Raw genomic sequence first — 14,164 nt, 5'->3', positions numbered from 1 at the left:
TTATTGACAATTTCTTTCTGGTATTTTTGAGAAATTGATGGAGAATTCTGAACTTTCCAATAACATAGTTAGTTTAATAACTTCTCAATGAGATCCTAAGAGAATGTTGATTAATGGAACTGAGGCATAGGACTTGGTTCTTAATATTATCCTGTTGAGCATCTTTATCTGCGATTCAGTTGGGCACATGGAAAACATGCTAATGAAATTCACAGATGACCTGAGACTGTAAATAAGCCATTGAAACACATAGGCAGGCTACCAAATTACCATTACAGACTGGAAAATATAGTCACATTTTCCAGAGAAACTGTACTTTGCTTCAGAGAAACGAATCTGAGACATCAGACAGAAATTCCACATGAAGCCAAGATCACCAACTGTGCAAACCCCCAAATCCCAGAAAAAGTTTAAACAACAAGATAGAGATCAGACTACAGCTACAATAGCAGAAAAAAACAAGCCATCAATGTGTCAAAACTTTTCAGAAATTTCTGTCAGTAAAGAAGATTTCTGTTTCCGACTCTACAGAGAAAACCACAGAAACCACAGTTCAAATCAATAGCAAAAATATATGGTTGATGCAGTAGGAATATTTCAAGGGGTATATAAAACAGACTTAATAGAAATAGTATTGAACCCTCTGGCATTCACTAAAGTTATTAAATGGGAAGCTGTAGTATAAGTGAGTAGGCCAGTCAGTGTTAGCACTGAAAAATGAGGGGCATGTTTTAGGGACTTAATAACTTCCACATAATCCTATTCTTTTTATGCACTCAATAGGATTATATACAAACAACAAACATTGGAGGACAAGAATTATCCATTTAAAAAGATAGGAAAACAATCAGAAAGAAAACTAAATCCATGAAAGAAAGCCACCAAATTAAAAAAAAAACAAAAAACCAAAATGGAATATTCAACACTCAATGAATCTCATTGAACAGAACAAAATTAAGAAGTATTTGGAAACAAATCTAACTTGTATTTTAAACATGATTCCAAAGAATATTGCACCCAAGAAAAAGAATCAGAATTCTTGAAATAAAGACATTTTACTAAATTAACAAAAAGAAGAAAATTATTGAAATGGAACATAGAAAAAATATTCAAAAACACAACAGAAAAATACAAAGATGGGAAAGGTATGAGAAAAGAGTTTAAACACATGGAACATTGATGTAGACATTCGAAACCTAATAGAAGAAGACACATATAATTGGGAGGATGGAAGAATATAAATAATTAAAAATACTAAAAATAAAATCAGACATAAATTATATAACTAATAAGAAAAACAAACTGTTTTCTATACCCAGTTAGGAAGAGATAGGTTATGCTCTAGTAAGAAACAGTTTCCAAATATCACTGGTATAAAAAACAATGGGTTTATTTCTTGTTCATGCTATGTGTCTAGTTTGGCTTGGTGTAGAGCTCTGGTCAGTTTCATCCTCACTCAGGCACCGAGGGTGATGGATTATCCATCATCTAAACTATTGCTCTTTGCTGGAGTTGGAATAAACAAAGGTAACAAGTTACACATAGCGTCTTAGGGGATATGAACATACTTGAGTGTAGCACATATTACTCCTGCTCATATTCCATGGCCCAAGCAATTCATGAGCCCAAAGGCTCACCTCAAAGTAGAATACAAAATAACAACAAAAGATATGTAAAATAAACGAGAGAAGATAATTACAAAGATAAAGAAGAGTTAAGCTACACATAATCAGTGCTCAAGAAGCAGAGACCAATACAAATGGAAATAAGAGAGTAGATATAGATATATAAGAGAAGAAAATATCCTCAAAAAATAGACTTGAATTTATAGACTGAAAGAGCACAATCCATTACAGGAAAATTTTATGTAAATAATTAGCACTAACAAATATCCTGTGAAGCTGATGGGTACCTAGTCAGAAAAGAAATGTCTATACTATTGGAAAATCACTTTGGCTTCACATATTCTCATATTAAAACAGAGTTTTGAGGAAAAGAAATTTATACCAGTAATTTTATATTCAGAAAAATGTTCATTCGGCCCTAAAGCCATGGGCGTTCTCATCCTGCAAAACCATCCTTGAGCATTTACTAAGAAAACTACTGAAAAAAACTATCATACCTGGACAATAACTAAATCACTAAAAATAAAACAAATGGAGGAATTTGGAGAGCTATAGCTTAAAAAATATTGGTGAGGAACTGATTCTATTGAATCTTGAGTCAGGGTAAACTAATTTTTTAAATTGCACTTAGGTAAGAGAAAGTATATGTTATATATCTTAATAATTCAAAACGGTAATTCAACTGACAAAACCGATTTACAGGAATGGGAATAAAAGGTGGGAAGAAGCATAAGTGTGCGAAATCTCTCATTTTTCATAAATGAGAGTCAACAGATACAATAAATAATATAAATATGTTTAAAATATTTAAATTCTTTTCATATAATTTAGATCATTTAAACATCATCATGTTATGAATTAATGTACATAAATATAGTCACTTTTTTTAGGTAGCAAAATGTCTTCTTGTGAACACACCTGGAGTATGAGTTTATATAAGGATGCATCCATTCAGAATACATCTCAACAATAATTGATAAAACACCAATATTAGCAGTATTTAAATTACACACGAAGTTTTATTCCTTACTCAAATGTCTGGAAATTTATAATTCAAATTTGGGCCTTTGTTCCTCCACGTTACCTGTAACCATTTCCTTCCCAATTTCCAATGAAATCCTCGTAGAATATGGCCTTCATACTTATTGTCAAGATGTGTATAAGCTCCATATATTTATAACCATATTCCAAGCACATTAAAAAGAAATCAGTGGAAGAAGGAAGTTAGGCAAAAGCAGAGAAGGACACATCCCCTCTCTTTAAAGACACTTTTAAATTCACAGATTGCTTCTTTTTTTTTTTTTTTTTTATGATTTTTTATTTATTTATTTGACAGAGAGAGACACAGAGAGAGAGGGAGCACAAGCAGGGGGAGTGGGAAAGGGAGAAGCAGGCTTTCCACAGAGCAGGGAGCCCAATGTGGGGTTCGATCCTAGGACCCTGGGATCATGACCTGAGCCGAAGGCAGATGCTTAATGACTGAGCCACCCAGGTGCCCTAGATTGCTTCTTTTTATAGTCAACTTCTTAGGACTTAGTTATCTATACTCAGTTGCATTATAAGGAAGAATTCGGTCTTTCTTCCAGGCCACCATAGAGAAACAATATGAAAAATATTTTGACAAAAATAAAGTTTTTTGGTCAGGAAAAAAAAAAGACACAGGGTACATCAAACTTATGCTAAGATACTCAGTGTCTGACACATAGAAAAATGATGGTCATCTATTGTTGTGACTTTAGAGAACTAAACCAAGATCCATGTTTATAAGATTTTGGAGGGAGGTAGCAGAATATACTCTAGAGAATATAAACAATTACACATTTCTCTGAAAATAGAGTGGATATTCCCTGTGTTCTGTGAAAACACAGACATTAGTGATGTTCAAGCAGAGACAATGTGTATTGAACTAACTAAACTTTACAGTCCATTTCAGATTTGAGATCCCTATAATAAAATAATGCTTGGATATAGCACTATTTTATTATTTAGCAGAATTTTGTTATTACATAATATTATTTTATGTATTATATTAACAATATTATATTAACAATTTAACAGTACTATTCTTCTTTTATTCAAGTATAATTAACATGCAGTTTTATATTAGTTTCAGGTGTACAATATAATGATTCAGCAATTCTATGCATTATTCAGTACTCATCATGGTAAGTGTTCATCACAATAAGGATACTCTTAATCCCCTTCACTTATTTCACCCATAAGTCCATCCACGTCCCCTCTGGCAACCACCAGTTTGTTCTGTATATTTAAGAATCTGGTTTTTTGTTTATCTCCTTTTCCTTTGTTCGTTTGTTTTGTTTCTTAAATTACATATATGAATGAAATCATATGGTTATTTGTCTTTTTCTGACTGGCTTATTTCACTTAGCATTATATCCTCTGAATCCATCTATATTGTTTTATATGGAAAGATTTCATTCTTTTCTTATGACTGAGTAGTATTCCATTGTGCATATACACCACATCATCTTTATCTATTCATCTGTGGAAGGACACTTGGGTTGCTTCCATATCTTGGCTATTGTAAATAATGCTGCAATAAACATAGGGGTGAATATATCTTTTCAAATTAGTGTTTTTGTTTTCTTTGGATAAATACCCAGTAGTGGAATTACTGGATCATATGGTAATTCTATTTTTAATTTTTTGAGTAGCTTTCATACTGTTTTCCCCAGTGGCTGCACCAGCTTGCATTGCCACCAACAGTGCAGGAGGGTTCCTTTTTCTCCAAAATGTTGCCAACACTTGTTACTTCTTGTGTTTTTTATTTTAGCCATTCTCACAGGTGTGAGGTGATAAACAATATTATTAATAACAAATATACAGCAATATTGTATAACGGCATATACAATAATATTTTGTTGGTGAGACTTTATTTTATTTTTTATTTTATCTTACTTTTAAAGATTTTATTGATTTATTTATTAGAGAGAGAGAGAGAGCAAGCACAAACACAAGCAGGGGGAGTGGCAAGCAGAGGGAGAGGGAGAAGCAGGCTCCCCGCAGAGCAGGGAGCTTGATGTGGGGCTGGATCCCAGGACCCTGGGATCATGACCATCATGACCAGAGCTAAAGGCAGATCCTTAACCAACTGAACCACCCAGGCGCCCTAGATTTTAAATAGCAAAATTAAGCTTTAACACGTAACAGGTATGAAATATCTCTATTCTTTAAGCTTAAACATGTAGCAGGGTGCCTTGGTGGCTCAGTCAGTTGAGTGTCGGACTCTTGATTTTGGCTCAGGTCATGATCTCAGGGTCCTGGGATCCAGCCCCATGTTGGGCTCCCTACTCTGTGGGGAGTCTGCTTGTCTCCCTCTCCCTCTGCCCTTCCCCACTCACCCAGGTGCTCTCTCTCTAAAATAAATAAATAAATCTTAAAAAAAAGATTAAACATAGCAGGTATGAAATATCTCTTTTTTCTTTTTGTTATTATTTCTTCCTTCTTATAAGAGATAAACACAGCATTTTATTTCTTATGCTGGTGAAACTGTTGTAATTTAATAAATAAATGTACCCCAGATAAATGGGTTTCTATAAAGTGAACATGCAAATATCACAGGAAAATAAAAAATGAGTAACTAAGTTAAGGAGAGAACCACATGAAGTAATTTGCCTTAATTAAGTTTAAATCCCATAAGCGAATGGATCTTAAATCCTAAAATACCACCAAACACAGTTTATAAAGAATTGTTTTTTTAGACACATACTTATTTCTTAGGGCTCTTTTACAAGTCTTCTCCACCCTATGCAAGAATATTACAGATACACATATTAACTCACTAACTTTATTTCAGATTCTTATTATATCCTGGTTTAGACAACTCACATAATTTTTTATTATTAACCACATCGGTAATAGTTAAAATAGTTAGAAGTACCTCACTCTTTTTTCCAAGGAGTAAACTCTTCAACCTGATTTTTGTTTCCTTCAAGTGAAAGCAGAACTTCTTTCACTTAACTTTGTACTGGATAAGAAAAACTTCAGTGATTAAAGAGGTCCAAAGAGCAATTTTAATACTCAGTGCTTTAGTTAAAGTTTAAAGATTTTCAGAGAATGGACCTATTCTTTACTAATGAACTAAAATATATATAGAAAAAAAAAAAAAACACCCTCAGAGTCAATTCTAGTAGAGAAATATCCTTGATCTTGTATACTTTTAAAAAATTCCCCCAAATTTTCTTCTCTAAAGGTATTCTCCAGATATTCTACATATAGTGTTTTACATGAGCAAAAGTCTGCATGTCCTTAGATTCTCAGAAATAGGAGTTAGATGGCATTTTTGAAGATGTAATATATCCCACTGTGCACCATGTAGTACATATGTTGTCTCTGAAACCTCATTTCTATTTACACATACACTTCAAGTTCTTTTAAACATTATTCTTTGTTGTAATATTTTACAGATTTTCCTCTTTAATTTACTGCTGCCTTTATTGTTAAACTTTATAGTTTTTCCCCTTTAATTTTGTATTACATTGGGCTGCAAAAAGGATACAAGATAATGTGTGCATTAGCTAAAGTAAAGTAATTTTGATGTGAACAATTTTATCAACTATCAATTAAATTTAATCTTTAGATTTTTGGCAAAGTGGGACTAATTCATTGGGTTTGTTAATGACTGTCAACTCAATTATTTCCTTTTAACACTATATTTTTATCATTATTTTTTACTAAATGTTAATATGAAACTAGCAGAGACCACTATTTTCAGTACCCATTCACTCCTTCTAAAGATATAGAATACTTACCTGGACGTATGGCCACCTCTGATAAAGACCACAGTTCATTATCCTTTGCATTGTGAAGGGTTTTGCAAGTGCAGTTCAGTCAATGCGATGTAAGTGGAGTCTGTATATGGCAGCTCTGGGGATCTCCTAATGAGATACTGAGTAGCACTTTGATCCTTATTATTTTTGATTCTCTTTCCATTTTCTTTTTTTTAAGATTTTATTTATTTATTTGACAGAGGGAGAGAGAGTTAGAGAAGTAGACTGCCCACTGAGCAGAGAGCCTGACGTGGAGCTCTATCCCAGGACCCTGGGATCATGACCTGAGATGAAAGCAGAGGCTTAACCTACTGAGCCACACAGGCACACCATCCTCTTTCCATTTTCTTGGCTTGAGCATAGATGCTACTCTGGAACTTGAGAACAAGGTCTGGGCTCTGGAAAAGGCTGAGTGTAGTAAACTAAATTCCTGAAGATATTTTTTTACCATTATGCCAGTGTAATTTCAGTGTTTTTCTATTGCTCACATGTAAAATCTGTATCTAAATTACATATGTAGTATTCCCTCTAGACAGAGTGCATTTTTAAATTTGAACAGTTCTTCTTAATGTAGATGTGCTTGCTTAGTCTAAAATAGAGTGAGTCTTTATTTCATATACAGTCAATTTGTTACCAGCTAAGTCAATGAGACAATTGGGGTTGATATCAGGAAATGATGAGATTCACTATACTAGGAACCAAAGTGTCAATTTCCAAGTATGAGGGATCTTTTCATTGTCTCAGAGGTTGATACTGCAATCTTTTGCCTTCTATTGCCAAATTATTATCCAAGGTGATCTTATCCATTGTTATATGATATACTTACTTTAATAATATTGACATTCTAATGAGCCCCAGAGTTACAGACCCAGCACCTTTTCCCCTGAAATCAAACATGTATATCTACTTTTCCACTTCATGTTTTATCCTCTTGGATTTCTAATACTTTTTGCAAACATGGCATCAAAAAAAGAATGCTTGACTTCTACATTCAACTTTCAGCTCAAGAATTCTTTTCTTTTCCTTTTTATCATTCTTCTATATCCAAACTATTGTCAAATTTTAGTGACTTAATATGCAAAACATACTACAAATTCCTCCTCTCCACTACTACCACTTTAAATAGAGGGAAATAGAATAGAAAATAAATCCATCCATCAGGTCTATTCCAGGATGAATACAGTAGGATTTTATTCTAACTCCCTTCTTCAAAATTCACCCCCTTTCAATTTATTCTCTGTATACCAAATCATTCATTTTCTGTTCTTTAGCCAGAATGATGTTTCCATAGATACTTAGACCCTGGAAGATACTTGGTTTAAACCCTCAATGGGTTCCCATTAACCTTAGAATAAAACCCAAACTTCATATGATATTCTAAAGAGTGTGACATTAACTGAGGCCCTATTGGCTGACTTCTTTCCTAAAATTTTCCAACACCCTCACTGAAGTCCAGTCACATTGCTCTGCTTTCCACTTCTGCAGCTACCCAATTTTATTCCTCCAGGCCTTTACATGACCTGCTTCCTCTTTTTAATCTATTTATATCCTAGATTTTGGCTACTTCTTGCCATTCAAGTATATTGAATATCATTAAAGCAAGGGTTTTCCTGGAAATTTAACTGAATATAACCACTCATTCTTTATCTCAATTAGCATCCTTTCTATTTTTATTAAATAATACACCACTACTGATCAATCTCATTATATTTTGTTATCTATTTCCCTTTATCATAAGGTAAGTTTCATGAAAATAGTAGATCATTTCTCCTTGTTTATCTCAACTTCCCCACAGCTTACAACAGCAATTGACATTCAGTGAGTATGTGAATTTAGAATGGATGAGGGAGTAGATTACTTGGAAACTTACTCTCATGAATCTCAACTCTGGATTAAGGATGTTGCCTATATCCTGCATTACTAGTTTTTGCCTCTGTAGTTAATAAAATAGGAAATGAAAAAAGATTTCTAGATTTTTGTGTTGGTCTTGATTGGTGCAAATGATTTTGTTTCGAATAAAGAAAATATTCTCAATTATCCATAGACATAATCATTAAATTAATACAGCAGCCAGTGACAAGCCTCCTCCCTCTTAATTGGATAAAAGGCAGAGCTAACTCTGCACTGTGCTGTTGTGAGTGAGGATTAGAATGAAAATCAGTTTCTGGTGGCTGTAGATCCACCTACTACACCTGACTTTTGCCCACTCATTTCTGATGCAGTCCAGACCCGATGATTATCTTTGTTTTTCACCTCTTAAGGTAAGTGGCAGTTGTCCGCACAACTCCTTTAGTAGAAGTAAGAATATTCTAGATTCAAATCCTGGCTTTCTGTTCTCTTCTATGCTTTTCTGAGGTTAATCCATTCCAGGACACTTACTATTAATCATAATTTTAAGCTATCTTTAATGACATTCATCTAGTTGATTAAAAAGTGACATCAGCATAATAAAAATAACATAATGTTAATATTTATTGAATATAGAGTATCCAACAATGAACTCAAATATTATATATATTATGCACACTATGTTCTTTGAAGTAATTACTTTTTTTTTTTTTTAAGATTTTATTTATTTGAGAGAGCACAAGTGGTAGGGGAGAGGGAGGGGGAGAAGCAGACTCCATGCTGAACGGGAAGCCCAAGCCCTGGGATAGATCCTGGGACTTTCTGATCATGACCTGAGCTGAAGGCAGATGCTTAACCAACTGAGCCACCCAGGTGCCCCTGAAGTGATTACTATTCTTAATTACCATTTTGCAGTTGAGAAAACTGAGACTTGAGGATGTAGAACTCAAACACACCCAAATGCACACAACTTGATTTCAAATGACTCATTTATATCTTTATGTTATGGAGGAACATTTTTCTCAGGAAAAAAATTTACCTAGCTCTTTTGGGTTCCATGAGGTAGAAAAAATGATAGGTCTCCCTTTTTCAATTTAGGCCATCAAAATTAGGCGATTTCTCATAGCCTATACTTGTGAAGAAAGATGCCAATATAGGCATAGAAATTTAAAAAGTTTCAAAATAGTGGTAACACACTATACCACACCATGAAAAAGTTTAATTAGAAAAGATATCTACTTCATTTGAAGATAAAGATACACTTTATGTATTTTGGAAACTTACTCTCATGAATCTCAACTCTGGATTAAGGATGTTGCCTATATCCTGCATTACTAGTTTTTGCCTCTGTAGTTAATAAAATAGGAAATGAAAAAAGATTTCTAGATTGATTCTACAATGACCCATTGTACCTTAAGTGCTGAACAGCAGGATATAATTGGTAAAGCTTATCTGGTACTTAGAACATAGTGAAGTACAGGAATTCACAGTAAGCAGGAATAGTCTCTCTCTCTCTTTTTCTAATACAGTCTTTTGAAAAAGCAGGAGAAAATCCAATTATTAGCTTATAATTTTAACTCCTTAGATTGCCTAACTTCATTTTTTCCAGTGATAAAGCTTCTCCTGAAATAGATGTAAATTAATGTCACAACATCCCATTTAAATGGTAATGATGTTAATGATTAACAGAATCATTCAGATTGATTGTTGCTGATTTGAAAGCCAACAAAGGTAAAGCTCCTGAGATCAAGATCCCTATCTTCCACTTGTATTATCTCCTGTCATCCTTAAATGATTACAATGTACACACAGGCATATATACACAAAGGATAGATCTGAAATCTGAGTCAGAGAATTGTTTCATGTAAAAATACAATTTTAAACTTCTCAAAAAGATGAAATACAAACAATGAAATTATGGGAAATAACATAGGCATGAAGGAGCATCTTTGTAATTATATATTATGTCTCAATAATAATTGTTTTGATTATTGATGCCCTTATTAGCAAAACTGGCATTTGGAGTATATTCAAAAATCTATTCATGAACATTCATTTAATGATTATTCCAAACATTGACTTATTTGTAGAAATAAATTATAAAATTGTTGTTTTCTTTCAATTTATTTTAGTTACTTACATGAGACTTGAGTTTACTTAGCACCTTAGAAATAAAATATTTGGTTTGACAGGTAAAGTGGAATGATAACCTTGTTCATGTTGCCTAGACTGTCTCACTTACAGTGTGGTTTGCAGAGGTGGTCTAAGTCCATGTAAAGAGAGACAGAAAGGACGGACATCTAGAACACTGAGAAATGACTTCTAATTATCTGCTGTCTCATATATGTCACAGTGTGATTCCATTCAGGCTGTTGGATCATAATTCAGGCGTGGAGCTAAGTGTGTGATTTATCTATGGGACAAAATCTTGGAGAAGCAGGTTATGACTATGAAATGCAGAGGGAAATCTGGCTCAGTATCAAGTATTTATTATATCCCCTTTCTTATATAAATAATAATTTTTATTAGGCAGATAAGTATTGGGTATCAAGAACTATTTATGTTTGTACTTTTCCTAGATAATTAAATATATTTTCTTAGGAAGTAAACTATAACGTTCATGTAACCAATACCAAATTAAATCCAATAAATTTCCCATATATTAAATATTCAAGTTCCACAAGGACATTTTATTAAAAAGTTATTCAGTCTTTCAAAGGGTGGTAAAACAACCTACACATTGTTTAGATCTTCCACTTAACAACAGTCTGCCTGCATAGCCCTATAAAATGATTTGATTGAAGAAGCATTCTTTTTGTTTAATTAAAGAATAATAATTTCATATTGACCCTGTGATTGCACATGGTCCACAGGCTATGACTGTGGTCATTGAGGCAGTCCTATTGAATCTGAACTATGCCTACAACATTTTGAGCTGTATGACCTTTAGGAGGATCTTTTACATATTTGTAAAATGGGACAAAATTCATTGTGTACATTATAGACTAGTTGTGAGATTTAATTCATAATGAATATGAATTTCTCACGTTAGATAATTGAGAAACCAACCAATCTCTCTTCACTGTGTCGACCTAAAAAAATAGGTAAAGTAATAGGCAAGCACAATATTGTCAAAAACATGAGTTTATTTGGCAACAGCAGAGGAATTGCAATTTGGGACAACAGCAAACTATATAGTAAGTACTCAAAAGTTTGGAGTAGGCTGTATTTATGGGCAGGGAATGTAAAGAGGGGAAAGTTCACTTAGAATCTGCTAAAATCAACAGTTGATGGAGACCAGCTTTGAAAATTCCCTGGGAAAAACCAGTCCAGTTATACAAACAAAGCTCAATTCAACTTATTTTGTGAGATCAACCTGACCCGGGTATTTCTTATTCATGTCCATGGAAGCCATGAACAAAAATTTCACAAGGTGGATGTGAGATAAACCTGACAAACTCCCTATCATTTAAGAAAATTCTAACATCACTAGTTTTCTGTTAACCAGACATTAATGGGAAATCAGTCTCTCAGTCCTTAAGTTTTGTTTTCCTGAGGGCAAATGCATGAAATTTTCCATTTTATATCCTCTGGCTTATTTTTACATTGAAATTCTTTCACAACTGCCTTCCTCTTTCTCTGTGCTTTCTCAATTAGATGAGATACCATGCCATGAAGTGTATAATGTGGCTTCCTTCACGAGGACAAAGGCTCTGAATGTCACAACCTGGAAGTGAATGAGATTTTGCTTACCATGAATTGAAACTTAATCAAAGAGAGATGTCATATGGGAGATAGCCAAACATGTAAATTCCTTACAGTCCTCCAAGAAAAGTCCTCTATGCTGTGTGTAAATACACCTGCTGAGAAATCCTTTAAAAATGGAAGAGAAGGGTATGCTTCCTAACATATCCTATGAGTCCAACTTGTCTTGATACCATGAGCAAAGACATCAACAACAAAAGAAACTGCAGATGAATATCCCTTATGAATATAGGCAATTTCCTCAACAAATTACTATAAATCAAGTCCTGAAGCATATAAAAATGTTACAGATCATGACCAAGTGGGATTTATGACAGGGTTGCAAGGTAGTTTCAACATATAAAAAATCAATGTAATAGCTCATATTAATGAAATAAAGGACAAAAACCAATGGTTATCTCAATAAATACAGAAAAAAAAAACATTTGAGAAAATCCTACACCCTTTTGTGATAAAAACACACAATAAACTAGGGATAGAAAAAATATCCTCAATATAATAAATGACATTTACTAAAATACATGCAGCTAACATCATACTAAATGGTGAAATGATGAATGGTTTGCCACTATGATCAGGAACAAGAAAAGGATGTCCACTCTCCCACTTCTGTGCAGCATTGTACTGGAGATTTCAGCCTGGGTAGTTAAGCAAGAAAATAGAAGGCATCCTGATTGGAAAGGTAAAAGTAAAACTATATTTGCAGATGACATGATCTTGTATATATAAAATCCTACAGGATCCACTAAGAAAATGAAAACTAAAAAATGCATTTGGCAAGTTTGCAGGGCACAAGATTAATGCAAAAAGACATCAGTAGTTTCCTACACAGTAGATATGAGAAAACATAAAATGCAGTTAGATAATTCCATTTACACTACCATCAAAAATACTTTAAAAAATTATCAAAATAAGTTCAAAACTTTTACTGAAAACTAGAGAACGTTCATGAAAAAAATTAAAGGAGACTTACATAAGTGGAAAAATTTGTAGATTTATTGTTAAGATGATAATACACCCCAAATTGATCTACAGATTCAGTGTAAGCCCCATCATAACCTCAGCTTATGTCTTTGCAAAAATTAATAACCTGATCCTAAAATGCAAATGGAAATTCAAGAACAGTCAAAATAATCTTGAAAAAGAACTAATTTAGAAGACTTATACATTCCCATTTCAAAACTTAATACAAAGTTACACTATTCAAGACAGTGTGATACTGACATACACATACTTACATAGAACAATGAAATAGAATTAAGAGAATAATTCTACACATTTATGATTAGTCAATTATCAACAAGAGCGAAAAGACTATTCAATGGGGAAAAATAGTCTTTTCAACAAATGTTGGGGACAACTGGATATATATATGCAAATAAATGAAGTTGAACCCGTTTCTCAACCATATGCAAAAATTAACTCAAAATGGATCAAATACCCAAATTTAAGAAATCAGATTATAAAACTCTTAGAAGAAACATAAGTATAAATCCTTATTAACTTTGAGAATTAGAAAAGAAGTTTTAGGGGCGCCTGGGTGGCTTAGTCGGTTGAGTGTCTGATACTTGGTTTCGACTCAGGTCATGATCTCAGCATCCTGAGATCAAGCCCTATGTCAGGCTCCTTACTCAGAGACGGGTCTGCTTGAGATTCCCTCTCTTCCTCTGCCCCTCCCCCTCATGTGCATGTACTCTCTTTCTCTCTCTAAAATAAATAAATAAATCTTAAAAAAAAAAAATAAGTTTTAGATATGTTACCCAAAGCACAAGAAAGAAACAAAACTAAAATAGATAACTGGACATCATTAAATTAAAAATTTATGGCTTCAAAGGACGCTGTTTTTAAAGTGAAAATACAACCTACAGAATGGTAGAAAATTTTTGAAAATCATATATCTGATAAGAGACTTGGATCTGGAATATATAAAGAACTATTATAACTTAATAATAAAATGACAACCCAACTGCAAAGGAGCAAAGGATTTGAATAAACATTTCTCCAAAGAAGACATAAAAATGAATAAGTATGTGAAAAGATACTCAACCTCATTAGTCCTCAGGGAATGGGAAATAATTCATTTACTTCATTAGTTGTATGTTTAGTCCAATTTCTAGAAACTAAATGCTTAGTTTC

General features: G+C 33.3%; 1 long non-coding RNA gene across 1 annotated transcript in view; it reads left to right on the top strand.

Moving 5' to 3' along the window:
• LOC144381711 (uncharacterized) overlaps positions 1–12,386 on the top strand; it is a 160,574-nt gene extending 148,188 nt beyond the window's left edge. Inside the window, exon 3 of the long non-coding RNA XR_013447481.1 lies at positions 11,921–12,386. This is a non-coding gene — a long non-coding RNA (uncharacterized LOC144381711). The remainder of the gene's footprint in view (positions 1–11,920) is intronic.
• Positions 12,387–14,164: the final 1,778 nt, after the last annotated feature.

Source organism: Halichoerus grypus, chromosome 5 (genome assembly GCF_964656455.1).
Source record: "Halichoerus grypus chromosome 5, mHalGry1.hap1.1, whole genome shotgun sequence".
Lineage (NCBI taxonomy): Eukaryota > Metazoa > Chordata > Mammalia > Carnivora > Phocidae > Halichoerus > Halichoerus grypus.
Note: the sequence above shows the minus strand (reverse complement) of the source record. Positions and strands in the feature narration are given on the sequence as shown.